Source organism: Sciurus vulgaris (assembly GCF_902686455.1).
Source record: "Sciurus vulgaris genome assembly, chromosome: 10".
Taxonomy (NCBI): Eukaryota; Metazoa; Chordata; class Mammalia; order Rodentia; family Sciuridae; genus Sciurus; species Sciurus vulgaris.
Window position 1 is genome coordinate 99,562,001 of NC_136470.1, and position 26,360 is coordinate 99,588,360.

At 34.7% G+C, this 26,360-nt stretch overlaps 1 protein-coding gene and 1 long non-coding RNA gene across 7 annotated transcripts in view; one reads left to right on the forward strand and one right to left on the reverse strand.

The window, feature by feature from the left end:
- Positions 1 to 26,360, reverse strand: part of NLGN1 (neuroligin 1) — an 875,108-nt gene that overhangs the window by 766,891 nt on the left and 81,857 nt on the right. The window lies entirely within an intron of this gene.
- Positions 3,063 to 26,360, forward strand: part of LOC306670514 — a 1,027,288-nt gene continuing 1,003,990 nt past the window's right edge. Inside the window, exon 1 of the long non-coding RNA XR_013766424.1 lies at positions 3,063 to 3,095. This is a non-coding gene — a long non-coding RNA (uncharacterized lncRNA). The remainder of the gene's footprint in view (positions 3,096 to 26,360) is intronic.

Consider the following 26,360-nt stretch of genomic DNA (forward strand, 5'->3'; position numbering starts at 1 on the left):
TAAAATACTTGGGAATCAATCTCATAAAAGAGGTGAAAGACCTCTACAATGAGAACTACAGAACACTAAAGAAAGAAATTAAAGAAAACCTTAGAAAATGGAAAGATCTCCCATGTTCTTGGATAGGAAAAATTAGTATTGTCAAAATGGCCATACTACCTAAAGTGCTATACAGATTCAATGCAATTCCAATTAAAATCCCAATGATGTACCTTACAGAAATAGAACAAGCAATTATGAAATTCATCTGGAAGAATAAGAAGCCCAGAATAGCTAAAGCAATCCTTAGCAGGAAAAATAAAACAGGGGGTATCGCAATACCAGATCTTCCACTCTACTACAAAGCAATAGTAACAAAAACGGCATGGTATTGGTACCAAAATAGAAAGGTTAGATCAATGGTACAGAATAGAGGGCATGGACACAAACCCAAATAAATACAATTTTCTAATATTAGACAAAGGTGCCAAAAATATGCAATGGAGAAAAGATAGCCTCTTCAACAAATGGTGCTGGGAGAATTGGAAATCCATATGCAACAGAATGAAACTAAACCCATATCTCTCACCCTGCACAAAACTAAACTCAAAATGGATTAAGGACCTGGGAATCAGAACAGAGATCCTGCAGATTATAGAAGAAAAAGTAGGTCCAGATCTTCAACATGTCGGCTTAGGACCAGACTTCCTCAACAGGACTCCCATAGCACAAGAAATAAAAGCAAGAATCAATAACTGGGATAGATTCAAATTAAAAAGCTTTCTCTCAGCAAAGGAAACTATCAGCAATGCGAAGGAAGAGCCTACAGAGTGGGAGAAAATCTTTGCCAATCATACTTCAGATAGAGCACTAATGTCCAGAATATATAAAGAACTCATAAAACTCTACACCAAGAATGCAAATGGTTCAATCGACAAATGAGTTAAGGAAATAAATAGATACTTCACAGAAGAAGATCTACAAGCAATCAACAAACATATGGAAAAACGTTCAACATCTCTAGTAATAAGAGAAATGCAAAACAAAACCACCCTAAGATTCCATCTCACCCCAATTAGAATGGTGATTATCAAAAATATAAGCAACAGGTGTTGGCGAGGATGTGGGGAGAAAGGTACACTCATACATTGCTGGTGGGGCTGCAAATTAGTGCGGCCACTCTGGAAAGCAGTGTGGAGATTCCTTAGAAAACTTGGAATGGAACCACCATTTGACCCAGCTATCCCACTCTTGGCCTATACCCAAAGGACTTAAAATCAGCATACTATAGAGATACAGCCACATCAATGTTCATAGCTGCTTAATTCACAATAGCCAGATTGTGAAATCAACCTAGATGTCCTTCAATTGATGAATGGATAAAGAAACTGTGGTATATATATGCAATGGAATATTACTCAGCCATAAAGAATGATAAAATTATGGCATTTGCAGGCAAATGGATGAAATTGGAGAATATCATGCTAAGTGAGAGAAGCCAATCTCAAAAAACCAAAGGACGAATGATATTACTAATAAGTGGATGATGACATTTAATGGGTTGGGAGGGGTTAGTGTTAGGGTTAGAGTTAGGGTTAGGGAGGGGGCAAGAATGGAGGAAGGAAGGACTGTATAGAGGGAAAAGAGGGATGAGAGGGGTGGGGGGAAGGGAAAAAATAACAGAATGAATCAAACAACATTGCCCTATGTAAATTTATGATTACACAAATGGTATGCCTTTACGCCATGTACAGAGAAACAACATGTATCCCATTTGTTTACAATAAAAAAAAAAGCACTCAATATGCTGGTCTGATCTTCATGATGATCAATCTAAGCTGCAGGTAGATATGTGGGAATCATTGCTATAAAAGTTAAAATTTAAGCCTTGAAGGTGGATATAATTGCTCTAGGTAAGTGCATAGAGGAAAAGAGAAGAAGTTTTAATGAAAAATCACAAAGGAAACTGCAAATAATGAGGTAAGAGAGGATAAAATATCTGAAACAGAAAAGAGTGGGAAGAAAAATTATAGAATAGGAGAAGAGAGTGTCTCTGAAAACAAACGAAGAGAATATTTCAATAAGAAGGGAATAGTCTGTATATCCCAAACATAGCTGATGGATGAATAATGTAAGGACAAAAATTAGTTCATTTCATTTTCATCAATGAGCAACATGTAGAGAAATAATACTATATTTGGAGTCAGGATGGTAAGAAACCGAAAAGAGAGTGAGAGAAAAGTTGTAAGAAGTTTTCTAAGGATGGGTAAACTTCCATAAGTGGTCTTTCTTTGCACCTTCCTTTTACTCTAGGTCTCTGTAACTCTCTTGTTCTAACTTTTGCATTGCCTTCTCATCAGGACCTCATAAAGCCCACAGTGAAAGAGAGAGTCTGCACAAGTCATTAAAAAAGGTGCATAAACTTCTCTTAGAGCAACATAGGGCATCATCAGTTCTTTAACAGAAATTAACAGAATGCATTATCAGACCAAATGAAAATGATTAATAAGGATGATAACATTGATGAATCTATTACTTGCCAAGTGATAGATCTAGTACTTAAAGATATATAAATAGGGTAGTAAGATAGATAGATAGATAGATAGATAGATAGATAGATAGATAGATAGATAGATAGATAAGGAAATAGAATGAGGCTTTGAATCCCTAACCCAACTTTATGAAGTTGCAGAGGTTAATGAATTTATATGTCACATTAACTCCAAGGTCTTGGAGCCAGATTTAACCCATTTCTTACTTGGTTCAAAAGTTATTCTCTTATGCTTATAATCTTCTACCTTCTAATTTCTGTTGGTGTCAGAACAATGATAAGAGCATTTTTTTATGGATAGTGCCATATAAACCCTGTATGGAAGTACAAACATAAAGCTGAATAGGTAGGCAGAGTATGTAGATTCATACCATTTGTGGAATCATACATGTACATAGAGTAATGATGTCTGTCTCACTCCACCATTTTTCATATCCCCCTCCTCCCTTTCATTTCCCTCTACATAATCTAAAGTTCCTCCATTCTTCTCTCATCCCCCACACCCATTATATATCATCATCCACTTATCAGGGAAAACATTCAGCCTTTGGTTTTTTTGGAATTGGTTTATTTCACTTACTGGTAGAGTTCCAAATTGGTGCAGTCGCTCTGGAAAGCAATATGGAGAATCATCAGAAAATTTGGAATGGACCCACCTTTTGACCCAGTTAATGCATCCCTCAGTTTATTCCCAAAGGACTTAAAATTAGCATACTATAGTAAGGCAGCCACATCAATGTTTATAGCAGCTCAATTCAGAATATCTAGGTTGTGGAACCAACCTAGATGCCCTTCAACAGATGAATGGATAAAGAAACTGTGGTATAGATACACAATGGAATATTATTCGGCCATAAGGAAGAATAATATTAAGGTATTTGCAGGTAAGTGGATGGAATTGGAGAATATCATGCTAAATGAAATAAAACTTTTCTGCTAAGCTCAAGAAAAAGGCAAACATAAATATCAGAACTAATACATGAATTTAGTAAAATTGGAGGATACAAAACTAACACAAATAACTAAATACTAAACTAAATAACTAAACACTAATAAACACTAAACAGTAATAACTAATTATCTCACAGGGTACTTCCAGAAGCTCTATCAGGTTCTCGTGGTGAATATCACAGAAAAAACCCTCTTGTTTTTAGCAGAAGGTGGGAAAAGCAACCACTTTAAAATACACCAGAACATCATGTTCTTATGAACAAGACCGGTCCTTAGGAAAAGCTATTTTACCAGAGACAACCAACCCGGGAAATAAGAAAAGTCCATCTCTAGCCTGCTCTAGTCTTCCATGTAGAGAAAGGGATATACAAAGCTCCTGTTCTCTCTGGTAGTCCTGTTCCACTCAAGGGCAGAAAAAATCTGAGAAGCATGTGCCATATTCACAGTCCAGAGGTATAGGCTCACCAAAAGACTAAGACCTAATCATAGGACTACTGAGCACTTTCCCTACCACTGCATTACTAAAGGTATATTTAGTTAAGTTCTTTATACCATGTCCAACTTCCAGTGAAAAATTGCAAGGCCTACTGAAAGGCCGAAGATAGTTTGGAGGGATTGAACAAATATCAAAATGAGAGTCAAATATATCAGAAGTGTTGGAATTACTGCACCAGAATTTTTTTAAATGATGATAAATTTTCTAAAGTAGTTAGTGAAAAAAAAAAAAAAGACAACATGAATGAACAGTTCAATATCATAAACAGAGAAATAGAAATTCTAAGAAAGAATAAATAAGAAATCAAAAAAGAATTGCAATATATAATGAAGAATGCCTTTAATTGGATCATAGAAAACTTCACACAGCCAAGTAAAACACAGCTGGGTTTAAAGGTAGGACAGTAAAAACTTTCAAAATCAACAAGCAAAAATTTTAAAAAATGGGTGCATGCACATAGGCATGCACACATGTGTGTGCACATGTACACACACATACATACACACACACACACACACACACACACACACACACACACCCCCAAGAATGCAGGATAATTGAAATAGGTCTACTGTGTATGTAATAGGAACACCAGAAGGAAAATAAAGGAAGAAAATAAGGGGGTGAGGTAAGAGAAGAAAAAAGAGGAAAATGAAGAGGGAGCAAAGGAAGGAAGAAGGGGAGCAATATTTGAATCTATAATAATTCCACAATTTAATGTTAGATGCCAATCCACAGATCCAAGAAACTCAGACAACCACAAACAGGACACAGGCCAAAATACTTTGGCATGTCACTGTTCAAACTTCATAAAACCAAATGAAAATGTATGAAAAAAGCCCCAGGGAAAACAGATGCTACATAGAGGAGTAAAGATAAGGTTTACAGTAATAAGAATTATTTCATCCTACAAGTTAGGAAAGAATGGAATAAAATATTTAAAGTGAAGGAAGGAAGACAGAGAGGGAGAAAGAGAAAAAAAAAATAACTACCAGTGTGAAAATCCATAGATGGAGAACTATTCTTCAAAAGGGAAGGAGAGAGGTTATTTGGGGATTTTGTTTGTTTGTGGATTTTTTTGTGTTAAGTCTTTTACATTCTTCATATGTTCAGAATTTTAATCCCTTTTCAGAAGAGTAGCTGGCAAAGATTTTCTCCCATTCCATAGGCTATCTTTGCACACTCTTGATTATTTCTTTTGATGTGGAAGTTTTGAATTTATTGCCAGCTCTCTTATTGAGTCTCAGTTTTCTTTCTTGAGATTTAGGAGTCGTACTAAGGAAGGTGGTACTTGTGCCAATGTTTTGGAGTGTTTCCTCTGTGTTTTTTTCTAGCAGTGGCAATGTTTCTGGTTTAATTCCTAGGTCTTTGATCCACTTTGAATTAATTTTTGTGCAGGATAAGAGATAGGTGTCTAGTTTCATTATTCTACATGAGGCTATTCAGTTTTCCCAGCAATATTTGTCTAAAAGGATGGCTTCTCTCCAACATATGTTTTTGGCACCTTTGTCAAGGATCAAATGGCTGTATCTAGGTAGATTTGTCTCTGTGTTTTCTGTTGTGTTCAATTTTTCTTTGTGTGTGTTTCAATGCCAGTAGCATACTGTTTTTGTCACTACAGCTTTGTAGTATAACCTGAGATCAGGTATTGCTCTTCTTGTTCAGAATTTATTTGACTCATCTGGGTCTTTTATTATTCCATGTTAATTTTAGGAGTGCTTTTGTATTTTTAGTTTGAAGAACATCGTTGCTGTTTTGATTGGGATTACATTAAATATGTAGATTATTTTTGGTAACATGGCCATTTTGATATTGATTCAGCCTAACTAAGATTAAGGGCACCCTCCCCTCTTCTAAGGTCTTATTCAGTTGCTTTCTTCTGTGTTCTTTACTTTTTATCGTAGCAGTCTTTCAATCCTTGGTTAGATTTATTGCCAGATATATTTTTAGGCTAATGTGAATGGAATTGCTTTTCTGATTTCTTTCTTACCAGATTATTGGAATATAGAAAAATCATTGATTTTTATATGTTGACCAGTCTAGAAGTCACACAAATGGCCAACAATATATGAAAAAAGTGTTAAACATCCTTAATAATCAGAGAAATAAAAATCAAAATTATACTGAGATTTTTCACTTTACTACAGTTAGAATGGCAATGATCAAGAATGTAAATGATAATAAATGCTTGCAAGATGTGACAAAAAAGGTAAATTCATTGTTGGTGGGACTACAAATTAGTTCAACCACTTTGGAAAGAAGTATGAAGATCCTGCAAAAGGCTAAGAATGGAACTACCATATGACTCAACTATCACACTCCTTGGTATATACCCAAAAGAACTAAACTCAGAAGATTATAGTGATACATGCAAACCAATGTTCATAGCACCACAGTTCACAATAGCCAAGTTGTAGAACCCTGTCAACAAATGAATGGATGAAGAAAATGCAGTATGCATTCACAATGGATTTTTAGTCAGCCATAAAGAAGCATGAAGTTATGTCATTTGCTATTAAATGGACAGAACTGGAGAACATCATGCTAAGTGAAATAAGTCAGACCAAGAAAGTAAAAAGTTGAAGTTTTCTCTCATATGTGAAGGCAAGAGAGAACAAAAAAACATGGATAAAAAAATGGATTGCACAAAAGTAGAAGGAAGATCAATAGAGTAGAGGAATGGGATGAAAGAGATGAAAAGGGAAGGGCATGGGAACTACTGAGGAACAAATTCCACCAAATTATACTATGCCCATGTATGAATGTACCACAGTGAATCTCAATCATATGTATACAATTATAACACACTAGTTAAAGTAATAATAATACTACAAGGGAGGTCATTATAGTAGAGCAAGTTGATTGGGGAGAGAGGAGGGGATGAAAAGGAAAGGCACTGTGGAATGAAATTGATCTAGTAGTTATGTGCATGCATGAATATGGCATGGTGACTCACACTATCATGTATAATACACCAATAAAAATAAATGAATAAATTCAAAGAAAAGAAATAAATGAATCCAGATAAAAAGAACTTACTCTTTTCACAAAGTAGATCATAGACTTGAATGCAAAATGAAAAAATATAAAACTACCAAAAGATAGCAGAGGAGAAAATATAGATATCCTTGACTATGGTGATATCTTTTAGGCATAACATCAGGAAGGAAACAATTGATAATATATGCTTCATTAAAATTAATATATATAAATATATATATATATATATGCTTTAAGAGAGAATGTTAAGAGAATAAAAGTCACAGATGGGGAGAAAGTAATTGGAAAACACATAGTTTGTAAAGAACTGTCATTCAAATATATGAACAACTCTTAAAATCCAATAATAATAAAAGGCTCAACCCAATGAAAAAATAAGCCAAAGACCTTAAGAGACATTACCAAAGAAGAAAAGCAGATGGCAAGATAGCATATCAAAAAGTGTTCAAGATCATACATCATTTAGTAAACTGCATATTATGACCCCACCCTATACCTATTAACATAGTCCAAGTCCAGAACACCAACATCAAAAAATGGTGACAGTGTGGCACAATAGTAATTCTTATTCATTGCTGATAAGAATACAAAATGGTACAGTTACTTTGGAAGAAAGTTTTGCAGTTCCTTACAAAACTAAACATGCTCTTACTGCAAGATCCTTGGTATTTACCCAAAGGAGCTGAAAATTTATGTCCACATAAAAATCTGCACATGGGTATTTATAGCAGCTTTATTCATAATTGTCAAAACTTGGGAGCGACCAAGATGTCCTTCAGTAGGTGAATGGATAAATAAACTGTGGTACATCCAGACAATGGAATATTTATTCAGCACTAAAAAGAAATGAGCTATCAAGCCATAAAAATACATGGAGGAAACTTAAATGCATATTACTAAGTGAAAGAAGTCAATTCAAAAAGGCTTCACACTGTTTGGTTCCAAATATATGACATTCTGGAAAAGGCAAAACTATGGACACAGAAAAAGGATCAGAAGTTACCAGAGCTTGGGTAGTGCACAATGAATAGGTGAAGCTCAGGAATTTTTAGGGCAGTAAAACTGCTCTGTATGATACTATAATGGTGGACTACACTTATTCAAACTCAGAATGTACAACACCAAGTATGAACCCTAATGGATTTTGGATGACAATGGTGTGTCAAGATAAGTTCATGGGTTGTAGCAGATGTGCCACTGCAGTTTCAGGATGCCTGTTAACAGTTGGGGAGCTCATGGGTATACTTGGATATGTGGAAACCCATTTACTTCCTTCTCAATTTTACTGTGAAACTAAAACTATTCTATAAGTTAAATTTTATTTATGAATAAAAAATAAATGAAGGAAAGCAAAATGATTTATCAATTGCACATCTTGACATTTTATTTAGTGAGAACAGTGATTTTAATAATTAACCGAGCTTTTCCTCTCAATACACAATGATATGTCTCGATGTTGTATGTTTCCATGAGTCTTTGTTATTTACTAGTGGAATAATCATGAAATTACTGATATTATCTTAGTTGTATTAGAATTTTAAGCTTTCTTCTTCTTTCCAAAGCATGTGAAAAAGTATGCAAAAGTACATTTATCTGTGCTATCATTGGTTTCTGGATTTAAAATAATAGTAAAATCAAAGGTTTAATCCTGAAAATTTGTAATCATCTATCAATACCAAGTGGTAACAGTAAAAGTTTTATGTTTTATCCTGGGTTCTTTCCACATTAATTTGCAGACAAGACCCACAGCACACAGCCTGTATGTGATTTGTGAAAGGAAAAACTCTGTGCTCTCTCTAGGGCTCATCTCCTGCCAGCCTAGTGAACAAGATGAGTTTCTTTTTATAACGACAAGGCACAGAGATAATTTATCAACTGGAGAGCACAAACAATCCTTTATTCAGCAGAATGACAAAAGGTTATTTAGCTTCTGGCATCTACTATCGTTCTTGCAAGAACCAGGCCCAAGAGCCAATATGATAATTAATAAATTTCCAACATCTGGGCAATCAAACAATTTTTTATGAATGTTAAACAAAGCCAATGAAATCCTCCTCTTCTCATATTTATCTATCTAAGTCCTCCACTGGACAGGCAAATTCACCCATATTCTGGCTATGAAGTGGGGATAGTGATGACATACTCGGAAGATATTACACAATTTGGGAAGTCCCTATTACTAAGTGTCATTTAATCATATGGATAGTGATGACATCATCCTCTGAAGCTAATGGAGACTAATGGTTGCCAAGAGTAGAGCATTAAACTAAATGACAGGTGATTGATATCAATCATCACACTTACTAAGAAGCCAAATTTAAAGGAAGAGCTGTAATCTCATTTTCTCTAATTGTCCACCAACAATCTATTTCTATTTTTCAAAAAAAGGAAAATAATTGTGTTATGTAGTTATGGTTTACATAGATTGAGAAAGGTGATGGACAAAAACAATGTATGTATCCCTCTCAAAATTCATATGTTCACAGGTTGAATGTCTTTGTCCCCCTTACTCCAAATATCCTCATGGTGATGGTATTTGGAGGTGTGGGCTTTGCAAAATGATTAGGTCATGAGAATACAGCCTTCATAAAGGGATAGCACCCTTATAAAAGAGACCCCAAAAAGCTTCCTTGCCCTTCTATCTTGTTAGCATACAGTGAGAAGATGTCCATCTATGAACCAGGAAGCAACCTTCAACAGACATCTTCTGGCATGTCTCTGCTTCTAGAAGGATGAACAACACATTTCTATTGGACTGGAGGTGAGGCAGAACATCATGGTAGAAGAGTATGGCAGAGGGAAGCAACTGGGAACATGGCAGCAGGAAGCAGAGAGAGAGAGCTCTGCCCAAAAAGGTCAAAATATGTACCCCAAAAGCACACCCCCAGGAACCAACCTCCCTCAGCCATATCCTACCTGCCTATAGTTACCAACCAATTAATCCCGAATAGGGGATTAATTCACTAATTGTGAATTAATTAAGGCTCTCTTAACACAATCATTTCACTTTTAAATTTTCTTGCCTTGTCTCGCACATGAGCTTTTGGGGCACACCTCGTATCTAAACCAGAACACAGTCTATGGTAGCCCTTTTTTGTTTGTTTGGGGGTTTGTTTTTTGTTGTTATTTGTTTTTTGGTTGGTTGGTTTTGCTTTTTTGTTTGTTGATTTTGGTAGTAGGGATCATACCCAAGGGCAGATTACCTCTAAGATAAATCTCCAGTCCTGTTTTTTTTTTTTTTTTTTTTTAAATTGGTTCTTTTTAGAACCTGAATCTTTTGATGTCAGATTCCTTTCACTGCCTTTCCTGTTTCTATCCACCCTCCCTTCTTTCCATTCCTCACTGTCTAATCTACTGAATTTCTATTCTTCTCCTTGTCCCCTCAACCCTTGTTGTAGGTTAGCTTCCATACATCAGAGAAAACATGGTCTTTGAGTCCTTTTTTAAATACTGTGAGGCAGGGTTTCACTAAGTTGCTGAGGTTGGCCTCACACTTGTGATTCTCCCACCTCAGCCTCCCAAATTGCCAGGATTACAGTCATGCAACACAATGCTTGGTTATCACAGTTTTTTTTTTTTTAAATATCAGCCTGAACTGAGTAGGACAGTTATGTATAATTTCTAACTGCCTTTATAAATTGAGAAGCACCAGATTTTAGAATCAAATTTAACAGGTCCTTCAGTACAAGTCTTTACTCCTTCCTTAGATTTCCTAACACAAAATAGGATATAATTATGACTCTGGGTGTGTGAATTAGACAATGCATGCTACTAGAATTTTAAGGAAAATAAATGTAGGCTTAGGTATTAAAGATATTTTATGAGATATTATAAATTGCCCAATTCATGAGTGCTAGAGCATATATTGCAATTTATGAAAGAATCAATAGATGCAAAGTTAAGAAAACAACATATACTGAAATAAAATGTGGTTTTATTAAATTGAATTAAAGCAGACTTTTCAAAGAGAAAATGGCTTGGATATAGGAGGTTTTCCTTTGTTGTTTAACTAATATGTCTGGCTATGAGAAATGCCCCTTCTCTCATTTTGATTGGTATCCACCATTAAATCTTTACTCAGTGGTTATATTCTTGGATGAAATTTTTAGAAATGATTGGCCTTGAACAGAAGATATAATAAATTTGAAGTTGTCTAACAGATTCAGAAAATTCAACAGTAGAGGTATTTTTCCAAATGAAGAAAGTGTATTCCCGGTGACTTATAGATGATACATAGGAATGCAGGAAGGAAAAAGGAAAGATTACAAGAAGAAAAAATAAAGGATAATTTTTCTTTTGCATGCTAATCTTACACTTTTATAACACTTGAGTTTTATTTTATGGAATTATAAAATGCCTTAGTAAGAAAATAAAATATGTGCTCTAATAAGAACATATTTAGATAATGTACCCTTTGACAGGTTTTACTTACGGGGTATGTGATCAAAAGAGTTGGGGAATAATGTTTTGGAGTGACAAGACTAAGTTATGTGCACTATGCAATGAAAGTTCTGAGTTATGTGATAAATTTATAGACAATGAATTGGAATAATGATTCATTTGATTCTTCATTCAACATATTCACAAAAAATGGAATCATCTGAAGTTAGCAGAATTTGATCATTTTCTATTAATTTGTTCCTAGACAAACAGATAACTGTGTCATTCAGTATGAATATTTACCAAGTACCTTTTGTGTTCAAGAATCATGATATCTGTTAGGGTCTAGATGTGGACTGTCTCTAAAGATTCATGTGTTGAAGGCTTGGTCTTCAGTAAGGCAGAGCTCAGATATGGGGCTTTTGGGAAATGATTGGGTCATGAGGGCTTTAATCTCATCAATAGGCTAATCCATCGAGCATTCGTAGCTGAATGGACAATTGGAGGAGGTGGAACAAAACTGAGGGAGTGTGTCCTTGAGGACTCTATCTTGTCTCCAACCCCTTTCTCTCTTGTTGCTTTCCAGCCAAAATGAAGTGAACAGCTTTCTCTGCCACAGCCTTCTGCCATGATGCACTGCATCATAACAAGACCCAGAAACTATGGAGCTGGCAACCATTGACTAAAACCTCTAAAAGCATGATCCAAAATAAATGTGAAAGTTGATTTTCTCAGGTATTTTGCCACGAGGATGAAGAGTTGACTAACACAATATTTGTTGCTAAGAACACAATGAAAATCTTCTCCCAAAAGGGCATGTTGTGTTTATAAAATCTGTACAGAAATAACATGTTAAACTTTCATGATATTGAAGAAAAGAGAAAAAAAATGTTGAGGAATGGCAATTTCTTTTTTTTTTTTTTGTTACTTTCTTTTTTATATTTTACTATGACTTATCTTCTGTGCAGAATTTTCTAGTACTGAAGAAAATTCACACTTCACTCAAATTCAATGATGAGAAGTGTAAAACGGGCCCTTACTGAGGTTCCACCATCACCAAGTGGTACCAGCTCTGGTACCAGAGTTAACAGATATGAGGGAGCTTAACACAGATACTGTGAAATACAAGTCAATTCAAATCTCTTTTCTCTGAACATGCTCCCTATTTTTTTTTTTTTTTTTATTGCTGATATTGATCTTTTTTTTTTTTTTTTCTTTTTTTTTTTATTGTAAACAAATGGGATACATGTTGTTTCTCTGTTTGTACATGGCGTAAAGGCATACCATTTGTGTAATCATAAATTTACATAGAGCAATGTTGTTTGATTCATTCTGTTATTTTTCCCCCTTCCCCCCACCCCTCCCACCCCTCTTTACCCTCTATACAGTAGTTCCTTCCTCCATACTTGCCCCCCTCCCTAACCCTAACTCTAACCCTTCCCTCCCCCCCATTATGTGTCAACCTCCACTTATTAGCGATATCATTCGTCCTTTGGCTTTTTGAGATTGGCTTATCTCACTTAGCATGATATTCTCCAATTTCATCCATTTGCCTGCAAATGTACATGCTCCCTATTAAGCCTATAAAAGATTCTGATTGTTTTCACATAAACAAGTGTCTTATCCTAAGCCATTTAAGGTATGCTTCATTACCCTAATAAAAGAAAAAAAATTATTTTAGTTACTGTCAATAAATTTTGTCCAAAATGGCAAACTCTGTGACAAGAATAGGCAATTATAGAATACCTATGCCTACAAATGTGAAAATCATGTTTTTGTTGACTAGCTAGATTCCTTCAAAGTCATATATAAACTTTGGGAGTGAAAACTATATGTATTTGAAGTAATTTATTCAATTTAAATAAAAAATGTTCATGATTTCTAGAAGAACCCTTCAGCTAACAGCAGCTTTCCTGTTGTGCCCCCTGACTGCATACTGCTCCTCAAAGAAAAGTAATTATGATGCAGATGCTTCTATTGTATTTTCCACCAATAACACTTTCTAGATTTAAAATTTTTCATCTTTCCATATATCTTGCTTGAATGAAAAAAGTCAATTTGTAATAATAATCCATATTATCCACAGACTAGTAGTTGAATCCTAGGTTTAACAATCCAAAGCCCCATCTCTTCCCCAAGGATCTAGTCAGGAAACACACATATGATCTTCTTTACATCATATTTAGCTCTGCCCCTCTACATACTTGCCAAAACTCACATTTCAATGCTCTGTACAGATTATCTGCATGTCTCCTGCCTGAGTAGGTGAGAAGCTAGTAAAGGCTTATTCCTTATTTATTTTTGTCACTCTGCAGAACCTAAAAAGCTCTTTATAGGTTTGGAATGGAATAAATATTTGTTGAATGAAATGGTGAAACATTAATGAAGAAATAAACAACTTGCAACAAATGATAATTAAAAACTCCCAAATATAGGTACACAGGTAAGTTCCAGAACTTACCTGTGTAATATGATGAAATAACACCATACATATTTCAGTAGCAATTCTGGAAGATAATTCAGCACATTTTACATTGTGATTCTGTAAGTGAAGAATTTACCTTGCTACACTGCTTCATTTGCAAATACCTACCGAATCTATTCCTCTGACTGAAAACCCTGTTCTATGGACTAGGGCTCATCTCTTTTCACATCATGGGTCATTTGAACATCGACCTAAGAGTCACTTGGTGAGAAACACATCAATGCAATCAATTCATAAGACTAGAGAAAGCACCCTGCACAAAACTCAACTCAAATTGGATCAAGGACCTCAGAATCAGACCAGAGACCCTGCATCTTAAAGAAGAAAAAGTTAAGGTTCAAATATTCAACATGTCAGCTTAGGATCAGACTTCCATAACATGACTACCATGGCACAGGAAATAAAAGCAAGAATCAATAATTGGGATAGATTCAAACTAAAAAGCTTTCTCTCGGCAAAGGAAACTATCAGTAATGTGACGAGAGTGCCTACAGAGTGGGAGAATATCTTTGCCACTCATACTTCAGATAGAGCACTAATCTCCAGAATCTATAAAGAACTCAAAAAACTCTACACCAAGAATACAAATAACCCAATCAACAAATGGACTAAGGAAATGAACAGACGCTTCACAGAAGAAGATCTACAAGCAATCAACAGATATATGAAAAATGTTCAACGTCTTTAGTAATAAGAGAAATGCAAAACAAAACTACCCTAAGATTCCATCTCACCCCAATTAGAATGGCGATTATCAAGCAACAATAGGTGTTGGAGAGGATGTGGGGAAATAGGTACACTCATACATTGCTGGTGGGGCTGCAAATTAGTACAGCCACTCTAGAAAGCAGTGTGGAGATTACTTAGAAAACTTGGAAAGGAACCACCATTTGACCCAGCCATCCCACTCCTTGGCCTATACCCAAAGGACTTAAAATCAGCAAACTACAGTGATGCAGCCACATCAATGTTCATAGCTGCTCAATTCACAATAACCAGATTGTGGAACCAACCTAGATGCCCTTCAATTAATGAATGGCATTTGCAGGCAAATGGATGAAATTGGAGAATATCAAGCCAATCTCAAAAAACCAAAGGATGAATGACCTCACTGATAAGTGGATGATGATACATAATGGGGGGTGGGAGGAAGGTAAGAATGGAGGAAGGAGGAACTGTATAGAGGGAAAAGAGGGATGAGAGGGGTGGCAGGGAAGGAAAAAATAACAATGAATCAAACACCATTACCCTATGTAAATGTATGATTACACAAATGATATACCTCTACTTTATGTACAGAGAAACAAGTTGTACCCAATTTGTTTACAATAAAAAAAAAATTAAAAAGACTAGAGAAAGGATGTTATTAAATAATGTCATAAACATTTAAACATTCTAACATAAACTTTGTATTTTCACATGAGGTAAAATTTCTGATGTTCTCAAAATTTCCTAAGAATTCTGACCCTGCTGTTACATAGAAGTGTTGTTTAATTATGTATCTTGATACATAATTGCTTGCTACTGAAAATATAGGAAAAATCCATAAATGTAGAAGCACTATTTATAATTTAAATATATTTTTGTTAGCCAAAATTTGAAGAAATAAAAGAAAATTCATGAAGTCAGAAAGTGAATTGAATATGGTAAACATATCAAATGGGACAAAATGGTTCTTAAAAACTCTTCTTCAAAATATCTAAATGCTGAAAGTATTAAGCTCTATTATATGTATTTGTAACAACATATTTTGGCTTAGCCAGAGCTAGTTCATGCCAGAATTCTACTTGATATCTTATTTGGGGCTGGGGATGTCAATTTTATGAGAGACTATGTGATGAACTTTCTATGTTAAATATGGACCCTAAGGGAAAGAAATTTGAAACTATTCCAGAAGTAACACCTTTCTGATGAACTTGGAATGCCAAACCTATGAAGTGAAAATATCAGAATGGAGACCGCCAAGGAACATTCTTGTGTTAGGTGTTAGAGGAGACACCTATTGAGAATGTACTGGTTCAGCTGGTGCTACAGAGCCAGGGTGTCAGAATGAGCAATCAGGCCAAGCACAGAATTTAGGCTGAGCTTGATCCCAACTAACCAGCCTACCTCAAGCACATCCTATAGCTATCAGCCCTGAAAAGGAGAGATAGATATGATTGGAGACCTGTACTCTTGTGGGAGGAAACTGAAGGGCTGTGAACCTTTCTCTTAATGAAGAGAATGAGATGCATTAATAAAACATTTAAGTTTTAAAAACAAGAACTTAGGGTTACATGACTTAGAGGAGCAGACAAATGTCTCACAGTACCAGCACTCAGAAAAGAAGAAAGAAAGCAGAAGTAGTGAAATCCAGAGTAGAGGAACTATATAGGTCTACAGAAACTTCTGTCACGAAGAGCTGGGTTTCTTTTCCCCAACCCACTGTCTCCTGGTCATATGACAATGGTCCCTCAGATGTGTAACCTAGAGGCATCATTGAAGATTACACTTAAAGTGTCCCTGGATTATATACACATTTTTTGGTAGCTCCTGTCCTTTAAAACTATTTCAAGTAGAAAATAAAAAGTCTCTGAACAACATAAAATCACCCAAGATACAAAAGAATTTGGGAGAAAAAGAACAAGCATCATAATATAATTCATTAGTTCATTTCCCTGATGGCTAGTCATGTTGACTGATTTTTTTCATATACTTTCATATGTTTTATAGATGAAATTAATTATAAATAAAATATACCCTTTTTTGTTTTCCTAAACAAAGTGTGTATATGTACACACATATCTGTATTCTAAAATGATTTCATTGTGATCATAAGTACTTCATCCTGTTAGTTATGGTCCACCTTTCCTGACACAAAAGTACAAAAAAGAGAGTAAATTTTGGCATTGAGTGGGACACTGTATATGTAGGAAGGACATTATATAAGACAAAAGAATTGTTAATGATTACACTAAAAATTGTGAGCCAAAATTACGAGAGGAAGAAAAAGCCGAGGGGAAAATAAAGAAAGAGCTACAAGCTAGAAATTCTCTCTCAGCAGTGATGTGCTTGCAACTAAAAGTGCACAGGAAAACACTAAAGTAGATATTCCACATAGGAACAAAGCACTAAGCATTCAGTTGCCCTGAAGAAGGAGATTTACAATGTGCTAATTCTTCTACTGTGTTTATTAGGGACCTGATAGGCACCACTCAATGTTCAATGACTATTTCGTTCAATTAATAAGGTAGTATGAAGTAGCATTAACCTCTCTTCTTTTAATACTTGAGTAAACTGAGCTGTGGTAAATAAATTGTCCATGATCACAAAACTACATGCTGAGCCAGGTGTTGTGATTCACACCTGTAATTCCAGTGACTCAGGAGACTGAGGCAGTAGGATCACAAGTTCAAAGCCAGCCTCAGCAACTTAGTGAGACCCTAAACAACTTAACAAGACCCTGTATCAAAATTAAAAAGTAAAAAGGGCTTGGGACATAGCTCAATGGTCAAATGCCTCTGGATTCAATTTCCAGTACTAAAAAATAAAAACGTTAAAAAAAAAAGGCAAAATTAAAAACATGCTGAGCAGAAGAGCCAGAAATCAAACCCAGATGTTTTGCTTCAAAGACAATGTCCTACTCGTTACCAACAATGCTATGATCACAATTAAATCATTTTTAGAATACAGACATGTTTATATATACACACATTGTTTAGAAAAGGTATTATTGCATTTAAAAATATTTTCATCGATAAAACATGTGAAAGTATACGAAGAATAGTCAACATGAAGTATAAATCCAAACCACAATGAAATATCATCTCACCCCAGTTAAAACATGGCTGTCATCAAAAGAAAATATATATATATATAACAAAGACTGGGAAGGATCCAGAGAAAAGGGAACTCACACACTGTTGGTGGAAATGTAAATTAGTACAGCTATTGTGAAGAACAGTATAAAGTTTCCTCAAAAGGCTAAAAGTAGACCTTCCTTATGATCCAACTATCCCATTTCAGCATATCAAAGAAACACCTGTACTTTGATGTTTACTGCAGGTTGACTCACAAATGTCATGATAAAGAGTCAACCTAAGTGCCCATCAGCAGATGAATGGATAAAGAAAATGTGGTATATATTCACCATGGAATTTTAGTTAGCCATAACAAAAACTGATATCAATGTCATTTGTGGCAGAAATGTATGGAACTGAAGGACACAATGTTAAGTGACAAAAGTCATTTACAGAAAGACAATATCATATGTTCTATTTCCTGTATAGAAGATAAAATGATTGACCTCAGAATGGAAGAGAATAGAATAGTAATTACTAGAGGCTAGACAGAGTAGCAGGGAGGGAGGTAAAGGGAAATTAGATAATGGATATGAAAACAAGAAAAATAAATTCTGATGTTCTCCAGTTCAGTAATGAGCTTACAGTCCACAAGAACCTATAATATTCTTTGAAGAACTAGGAGTATGAATTCAAAGACTTCAAACAAAAGAAATGATAAAGACACGAAAATGCTAGTTACCCTGATTTGATCAGCACACGCTGTACACATGCACTGAAATATCACACTATGCTCTATAATTATGAACAACTATTACAGGCTAACTAAAAAAAAAAATATTCATTTACATAAATAAAAATTACTTAAAAATTTCAGTAAATTAATGGTTCATTGCTAATTTGCTTAAGAGCATGTGCCATGATGGAAATACTGAAAGAAGCATAATAATTTCAATAGCAATCATAGAATTCAAATAAACCACATCTTATCAGCAGTTAGCAATGACCACAAGAAATGAAAACTTTGGTTCAAACAACAAAGATCCAGTTAAGAAGAGAAGGCTAATTGTGATCCCATTTTGTTTTCATTTTAGTTGGATGGATTTGATTGTCCCTTACCAACTAGAAAGACTCCTCGACCAGCTCTTCTCCTCGCAGTGTGACAAAATGATAAGGAAGCTTCTTGGATCCTCCTTCCATTCAGAAGCATAGATTTGTGTGGCCCAGAACAGAGTGATCCTGAGGTTAATTCTTTCTCATCATTGGCAAACATGTATTTATTCCCTACAGTGGAACTGAAAAATTTTATCTAAAAGAATTACTTCCCTGCAGAAAAGGGTGAAGCAGCAAGTGTTCAGGACCTCAGTTCTACTTGAAAATCTGTTTCAGCCTGAAGTGAGGAGAATTTGGTACAAAGCTGGACAGGGATGAAAAAGAATATTGCTTATTAAAGCAAGAAGCTTACAAAACCACTTGGAAAACCAAGGTTTGGAGTTTAAATGTGAGACCTGTAATGTTCTTTTTCATTTTGGCTTCTCTTTTTAAAACTAAAGTCTTCTCCTTAAAGAATTTTTCTGAATGGAAAAAAAAAAAAAAAAAAAAGAAAAAGAAAAAAAAAAAAAAAAAACAATGAATGGTACAACTAAAACCCAAAAACCCAAAATAGTGTAATTCAGGGTTCGTTACCATTTTTGTGATATAGGACTCCTTGGCAATCTGGTGAAACCAAAACCAATTTCCTAGAATAGTGTTTTAAATTCATTAAAAATAAACAAGGGAATAAAGAATTTCAAAGAAACCCAGTCAGACTAATGTTATAAATATTTCAAATAAATTTAATTCGCAATGTGGTTATGTATGTGCCTATCAGCATATTGAGTGACGAAGCATTCAGTTGGTCACATGATAACCCTAATTTCAAAGTAGAGAAGATCTGAAAATGATTTTAGAAATGCTGGAAACCATTGTAAAATGATATAAAATGCTTGTGGTTTCCATGAGTGCTACAGTCACAAGTGCAGCCAGTGCCAGGGGAGTGTGTTGCCTACATTCATAACTAAGAGAACCTCAGCAAGAACAAATAATTTGCATGTGAAGTCTTGGGAGTAAAATCATTGAAATAACATGATGACAAATTAGTTCCATCTAATTTTGCAGAAAGGTTATTCAACTTTACCTTGTTAAAATCTGAAATATATGGACTCAGAAAGGGGAAAAAATCCTAAGGGTTAGGGAGATAGCTCAGTCTGTAGAGTGCTTGTCTTGCAAGCACAAGGCCCTGGGTTCGATCCTCAGCAACACACATACACACACACATACACACACACACACACAAAATCCTAGATATACAATGGTAATTATCAGCTTTAGTATGTTGCAAAAGATAGCAAACACTATTTTGATAACATGAAGTATCATTAATAATCTGGTCAGAATTCAAGGGAACATTATTTAAACAAAAGTATTGTCATTATTTTTTATTATATGTACTGATTTATTTATAAACATTTATTAAGGACCTACTATGTGTCTCTGTTTTTCGAAATACCAACTCTCAGTTATCTTCAGGTTGTTACTTGTATATTGGTCATTAAGTCCAAACAGTGAACCCTCTGTCATGGGAGGAACTATTTGGGTATTATGCAACTGTGAACAGTATGAATACATTTCTCTACTCCATGAAGCATATATTCCAGCAGATGGAAAAGACTTCAGTTATTTAAGTTATTTGATAACTGTGCAAAGTTCAACAATGGAGATTAGCAGACTACCAATGAAACGCTACAAGAGGATCCTGAATGGTAAAGGAAGGATTCTAAGGATATGACATCTTCACTGAAACAAATAGCACATAGTTATTCACTAGATAAAGGGAGATATCAGAGGGTAAGGTGGGCATAGAGAATGTTCAAGGGAATGGAAATATGTCAATGTTCTGGGATGGAAAGGAGAATGACACATTTAAAGAAACTTTAGAGGATTCTAGTATGCAATAAAGGTAAAGGGGGTAACAGATTAAATTCTACAGGGCACCATAGATAATATTAAACACTTGATTACTATTTTAAGAATGATGGGAAGTCAATGCAGACTTTTAAGTAAGGTAGTGACATGATGAACCTACGGCCTGAAAATTTCACCTTGACTGCATGTGATGGCTAGTTTAGGTGCAAGGAACTCCATTAGGAGCTATCACCAATGCACTGACCCAAGCAAGAGATGAAAGTGAATTGGACTCAGTGAATAGAAAAATCAAGAATTCATAAAGTAAAAATGATAATTAGATAAGGGGGAAAAAGAACTGGTTATTCAGGTAGATTCTCTTGTTTCCTGACTCAAGCAACAATCAAGGAATTCCATTGACTGAGAAAGAGAATAGAAGTTCAGATGTGATGGAGTATGAGTGTGTGAGGGAAAGGCTACTTTGCTCAGTTATTGACTTGCTAAACTTGAGGCATCTGAGACGTCCAGCTGGAGATGTCAAGTAGGCTCTTGAATCTCTGGGGATGGTGTTTAGAATGGATGTTGCTTAGAATGGAGACCCTTGACTGGAAATAACTATTTAGGAGTTATCAGTCTTGAGGAACTCTGACATGAAATAATCAGATTTAAAAGAACATGCCTGTGGGGAATCCTGAAAAAAAAAAAAAAAAAGAAAGAAATGAAAGTGGTAGGAAGAAAAGATAAAGCAAAGAGGAAGTGGTCAAGGGAGGTCAGATGCTGCTGAGAGATCAGCAATGAAGAGGACAGAAAAATGATGTTTGCTGACATCAAACTCTGAGAAAATCCATTTTGGTGCAGAGTTCATGTGAAGTAAAAATAGATACAAGATGGGAAAAGAGAACATGGAAAGATTATGTGTAAACATGTCTTTCTTACCCCTGGGCTGTGAATGACCATAGATTAGTGAGAAGAACAATTCTCATACTATCAGAACATATGAACCACAGATTTGTACTTTGCAATTCTAGTTTGCTTCTTTGGGGACTAGATTTTGAATTACTGGTGGTGATGAACAGTTAAGTTTGAAGTCAGTTGATTTATGAGAAATCAAAACATTATTTCTGAAAATGCTAAAGTAAATACGTGAGCTATCAGTTTAAGAATCTGAGAATATGTTCCACACATCTCTTCATGAATTCACCTCCTACTTTATATGCATGTTGTATACAATATACAAATAATCAAGTGTGTGGATTATACACCTCCCCCCATAGTCTACAGGTGAAAATTGGGAAATAAAATAAAAAGATGCATCCACAGTTATAATCCAAGGAAACTAAAGCAAAGTTAGGAACTGCACAAACCCTTGATGGTTGCCAAGATCATCTGAAAAGAGGAATTACTGGTAACTAAATTTGATTGCTTCTTATCATCGAGATTAATTGGCAGTTCATGACACATATGTGCCATCACAGACCTCCTAATTACCACGTTTCTGATGTAGCTGTTTTCCAATTTCACTGCCAATAAGTCATGTGTGTTATTGCTTCTTTTCAGTGAGCAAAGGAAACAAAGAGCTTTTAATGGAAGATAATGAGAGAAAGAGAAAGAATCCCAATCAAGGTTTTCTTCTAGATATGCATTCAGAATTTTTCATGAAAGATTTTAGAAAGTGAAAATTAAGTATCAGATTTCCAATGCTGTACTATATGCCGTCATTGGAAATGGCACTGAGTCTTCCAGGATAATTAGAAACTGGTAAACTAACAAATTAATAAGCCATCCCCACGTGGCCTCAAAAAAGAGAATATGGTTTCTGTAAAGTGACAAGCATCCCTGGGGAGAACTACAGGCAGGCATAAGGAATGTCTGGTTTTATAACAGTTTAGTAGGCCAAATTTATCAAAAATCTTAAAATATAAGTGAAAACAAATGGTTTAAATCAAAAAGTAAAATATTTTACAAATGATTTTAGATAAAACATATTTATAGAAATCTTTCTCATGGACAACTTCATTTTTATAAATTATCAGATGACAAGAATAAGCCTTTGCACATTATCTCATGCTGTTCAGTATTTGGCTGGAAGCCCAGAAGAGGGTCATGCCTTTATAATGATGGAAAATGCAACTATAAAACATCCAAGGGGGTTAGAAAGTGCTGCTGAGTACTGAGAAAACGGGGTTTCCACATGGCGTTGCATACAGTAGGCACTCAGCAAATATTTGCTAATAGATTTGTTCTATGTGTTATCATATTGCTTAATTCTCATGTATTTACTTAGTAGACTTTAACAGTGTTCGTGTCATTACATTTGGAACTTAACTGTTGTGAAGTCTCAGGTTAGCCATTCAATGTCTTAAGTGTCAGTTTCCTCATGTGTAAAATAAAGTTATGTTTATATGCATTGCATGTGAGCTGTGGGGAGCAAAGAAGATACTATGCAGAAGACTATAAGTTGCAAAAGTCTATAAAATTATATATAATTCATAACTATCATGTAATTCATATATAATTAAGATTTAGCTTACATAATTACAACAAACAACAATTCAAATATAAGTAGGCACCAAGACTTGCAAGTGCATTTTAGTTCAGGCTACTGACCTGATCATTGCTTCCTCTAAATATTTTAACATGGAACTCTGTTGTGAAGTTCATGTAGGAACTACTAAATGCTGCTAGAGAGAGAGTGTCAATTATAATTTGGTGATGTGCGTCATTTGCCATTTTTCTTTCTCAGTTTTTCTACACTTAATACTTTATATTAAAACAAATTATTAATGTCACTGCTGAAGCTGACTAACTTCATAGAAGATAAAACTTCCACAGACTACCAAATATATAAAAAATAAACTTAACTGGCAAAACCTACAGTATACTCTCTCTCTCTCTCTCTCTCTCTCTCTCTCTCTCTCTCTCTCTCTCTCTCTCTCTCTCACACACACACACACACACACACACACGAATTTGAAACATGCCTATAAAGAATAGAAAATGAAAATTCCTTTTGTGACAAAGAGCCTGTGGTAATATCAAAGCAGTAGTTCCTATCCTCTGAAAGCATTTATTAAATACATAGCTTGACATGGCACAAACCCCAAATCAACTTAATTTGTGTCATCTAAGAGTTCACACACAAATAATGATATCACATTTCATTGAAATTACTCTTTTAGACCTGAACATTTATTTATATACTTTAGAGATTTGGGGACACAAGATCTTCTCTTCCTAAGTCTCTAGGAAAATTGCCAAGAGCTAGAATTTAATGTTCATGGCCAAAAAAAATTCATAATCACTTCTGAACAGTGAAAAGTAGAATACCCAATCCTGATAATAGAGTTTGATTGCTGTCAAAATGAACTACTTACGACTTGAAGTGTCTAAAATTGCAAAAATATTTGGGGAAAAATTTACTACCATGTAAGTTAAGATATGAAGATATAAGTGTCTAGAAACCTCAAAGTCTAGGTCATAACAACCATTAATAAATCAAGCATGAGTGAGACAGTAATATGTTAGGATCTGCCATGGACTTGAAAACTGGAACTCACTGTTTGATTATTATAGGACAGTGCTCTATCAAGGTATGTGGGTGCCCTGGGTAGGCAATCCAACAAATATTTCTTAAATGGCTGCTCAGCATTTACTTAATGATCCATGAAAAACTAATTTTTAAAATAAAAATATCATATCTCTATTATTTACAATATGAGTTTTTTAACATACTCTGAACATAAAAATAAAAATCATAATACATATGGAATTTTTTGCTGTTTCATGTATTTCCCGGTTTCTCAAAACTGAACCAAATCTGTCATTCAAAATTGTTGTTAATAGTGGCAACATAAATGGTGCATAGTAAACAGAATTTTTGTAGAATGATAAATGAGAATTTCCAAATGAGAAGTAAGGAAGGAAAGATCTCTGTAATTTTAGACTTTAAGTTTTATTTTGTTTAGCTGTTTGATTATTTTTAATATTTGCTAGGTTTTGGAGACAAGTTTTGTAAATTGTTGAAGTTCATATCCAAAATTTTTGCAAAATTAACTATTGCTGGAAACTTCAAAAGTCTGAAGATGAACTTTCAAGGTCATCCAATTACTCATTTATAATTCTGAAACACCCTGTTGGAAAGAAACAAACCTGAAAGTTGTCAACTTGAAAAGTACACATTTATAATTATCAGCTAACCATAACAAACCAGGAGATATTTTCCTCACTGTCTTCCAGCTGTCAAGCATTGTATTGGGTGTAGTGTAAACAGGAAAGATGTGGTTCATGCCTTCACAAAGCTGCCAGTACAGCAAGTAATAGAAGCAACTGGTCAGGTGATATCATTAGATGCACTGGACATTGTGACTGAAGAAGTATAAACCCAGGACACTGGGAGCACGTAGCGAGGGAACTAAACCCACGCTGGGGAGTTGCAGCGGGTATCTCTGTGAAAATAAAGTTATTTTTGAAAAATGGTTCCTACTCAGTTTGGGGAAGGCTTTAGGAAGACTGGCATTCACCACCCTAAAGTGGTAGTGTAAATTAATAAAATTTGAAGGAAAGCCAATTGCTAATTTGCTAAAACCTTGTAAAAAGGTGTCTATCTTCTATGTGGCAAAAAGGGATGTTTTATTATGGAAATTACCAGATATATTCATATATATATGTATATATTCAGTGATAAATACATATAATTACACACACACACACCACACACACATATATACATACAATGATTGCATCATTATTTCTGTGGACTATTTTTCTAGCTGCCATAAAGTGTAAAAAGTTCCAAACCTGATAATTATTTTAAGGCAAACATTAAAATTACTTTAGACCCCTTAAACCTTGTATGTACATTGATTTTTTTTCCTAGTGTAAATGTTTTCCTTTCATGACTGAATTTTAATAGAATATCAATTTGTAAATTGTCGAAGTTCACATCCAAGATTTTTGCAAATATGAGGACTGATTTGGAGACAAGTTTTGCTGCTTACAAGCTGCTGTGACTGTTACGGTTTGTTTGTTCTTTACAAATTGTCACGAAATAGCTATTTGTCTATATATGTGCAATTTTAATTCTAAGATTTTCATAGAAAGAAGTATCTAAATTATCTAGTGAGTTGATTTATTATGTATCTATGCACACTTAGAAGGGCACATAAATAAGTCTTTCTGAGGAAACAGTAGCAAACAAGTCAAAAAACAAACTCCTTCATCTAGCGAAAATGAAGTATTTGGTACTCTTATATATGATGAAAATCTTATTTGAATCAAATAAAGACTCTACCTTTCACCTGTCCTCAACATCCCAGAATATTCTAGAATATTTCTACCCCAAATGAAGTTCTTAAACCTGCAGTATTGGCATCACTTAGGAGCCTACCATGCAGAAACCCAGATCCACCTGTCTTTCAGAGTCAGTCTCCTTTTTAACAATGCAGATGATCCATATTTATGCTGAAATTTGTGAAGCACTGTTCTAAGAACCTTCAACATTACTGTATATAAGCAATTATCAAGATGATTACAACTGGGTTGTAAGATTAAGATAACTACTAGGAAAAAAATACATTCAACAACAACACCAACAAAATCTAAAAGTTTTAAATTGTTAACGAAATCAAAAGGTTAAAACAAGTGAATTAAAAAGCATTACAGAACAAAGTAAGAAAGGTCAAAAATTAAAAATAAAATTAGATAAAATTAATAATGTAAGTTACAAAAAATTAAAATGATCATGATCTTAATAGAACAGTTAATGATATAAAGACAAGAATTAACAAAAACACCACA